At 37.1% G+C, this 1,424-nt stretch overlaps 1 long non-coding RNA gene across 1 annotated transcript; it reads right to left on the bottom strand.

The window, feature by feature from the left end:
• Positions 1-18: 18 nt before the first annotated feature.
• On the bottom strand, positions 19-1,424 carry LOC111384230. The gene is made up of 3 exons (XR_002700865.1): positions 1,166-1,424; positions 462-673; positions 19-223 (listed from the first exon to the last, which is right to left on the bottom strand). It is a non-coding gene; the product is annotated as an uncharacterized LOC111384230 (long non-coding RNA).

Raw genomic sequence — 1,424 nt, 5'->3', positions numbered from 1 at the left:
TTACAGTCCTGGGATTGTTTGATATTTTCAAGAAGGTAAAGAAACAAGTATATAGCAATTCCAATTCTCGAACACTTTAGGTACTGCTTTTCTATAGGTAAACAATTCAAAATTTCACGATTTCAGTTCATACCATGCATGACACTGAAATCTGAAATTTTATGACTTTCGAGTGTGGAAAAGCTATAGTTGTGGTTTCCTAGCTTCTTGCCAAAATGAAGTCCTGAGAATAATTTCATATTGTCAAGTCAGAACTGAATTTCCTGCATTACGTTCAGTGGACAAAATTCCAGAATTTGGTCAAATTACCAGGATAAAAACACCGTCTTTTACTACTGATTAATTTTTAGATTTCACAACCCATTTCGTAGTTGGACAACAGAAGTCCAAAAGATGTCGTGCCACTATTTGAATCATCAAATACGTGTAAAAATTATTCCGTACTATAGTCAGTAGTTTACCCTTCTTTCAGGAGCATTGTACGGTCATCACTTGATAGACTTCGATCAGCAAGCCAGCGTAGAAAGTTTGGGGATAGCTCTTTGTTATCCTTTGACACATTGACAACTGTAGTTGGCTTAACAAATGGAGCAACCTTAGCTCCATAGCCTGCTTTCACTAGAGCTCTCAAACCAGTCTGAAAGTCTGATATATAGAAATCTGCCACATTCTTCTGTTGACAGAAGGAAATAATGCATAAATTAGCACAGAGAGCAATTTGTCCTTGCAAAAGATTCAAAACTTGGATAAAGGCCTAGCAGTAAGCTACATTTTAAAACCCATAAAAAACATTCAAGATATCTACATCAGCATTCAAAGCATTTACATTTCATCTAGACTAAAACCAACAGGTCCAACACATGGAATCCACTGGAATGAATGACTAAAATTTGCAAAATGTGGAGGTGCCACGACACCACTGTTGATCTGCATAGAATGTAGAATGGTTACAACAGGACCCCCGAAAGTGCTTTCTGAAGTCTAGTAGACTAGCATTGTCATCAGCACAACAATTGTGTATTCAAAGCAGTAACATCTAAAAATAGGATCATGTTTACTACTCAAAATTTAGGTTCTCATGGTTGGGTGTATGGAAAAATGCTGCTGGCAATCTACAGATTTGCAAATAAAATCTCAATAGGGATCCACAAGTTCAAAAACTGACCTCTGAATGCCTGCATCCCCAGGAGAAGAAAGCATGTCTGGGTTTTGCTGGTTTTCCACCGCATCCCCTGTATTCATACAATTCTGTGGAAACAAATACACATCTTGGTATCCTCTGGAAAGAAGATTCAAGAGGAATGCTTCCACAAGTGACAACCTACACAGAAAGATTTACAAGCTAATCAGTGAAAAATAAAAAGGAAAAGCTAACCAGTGGAAGAATGTAAAGGATTTTTAAGAAATCAACAAACTAAGAGGTA

Source organism: Olea europaea, unplaced genomic scaffold, assembly GCF_002742605.1.
Source record: "Olea europaea var. sylvestris unplaced genomic scaffold, O_europaea_v1 scaffold28741, whole genome shotgun sequence".
Taxonomy (NCBI): Eukaryota; Viridiplantae; Streptophyta; class Magnoliopsida; order Lamiales; family Oleaceae; genus Olea; species Olea europaea.
This window is presented reverse-complemented; position numbering and strand designations above follow the sequence as displayed.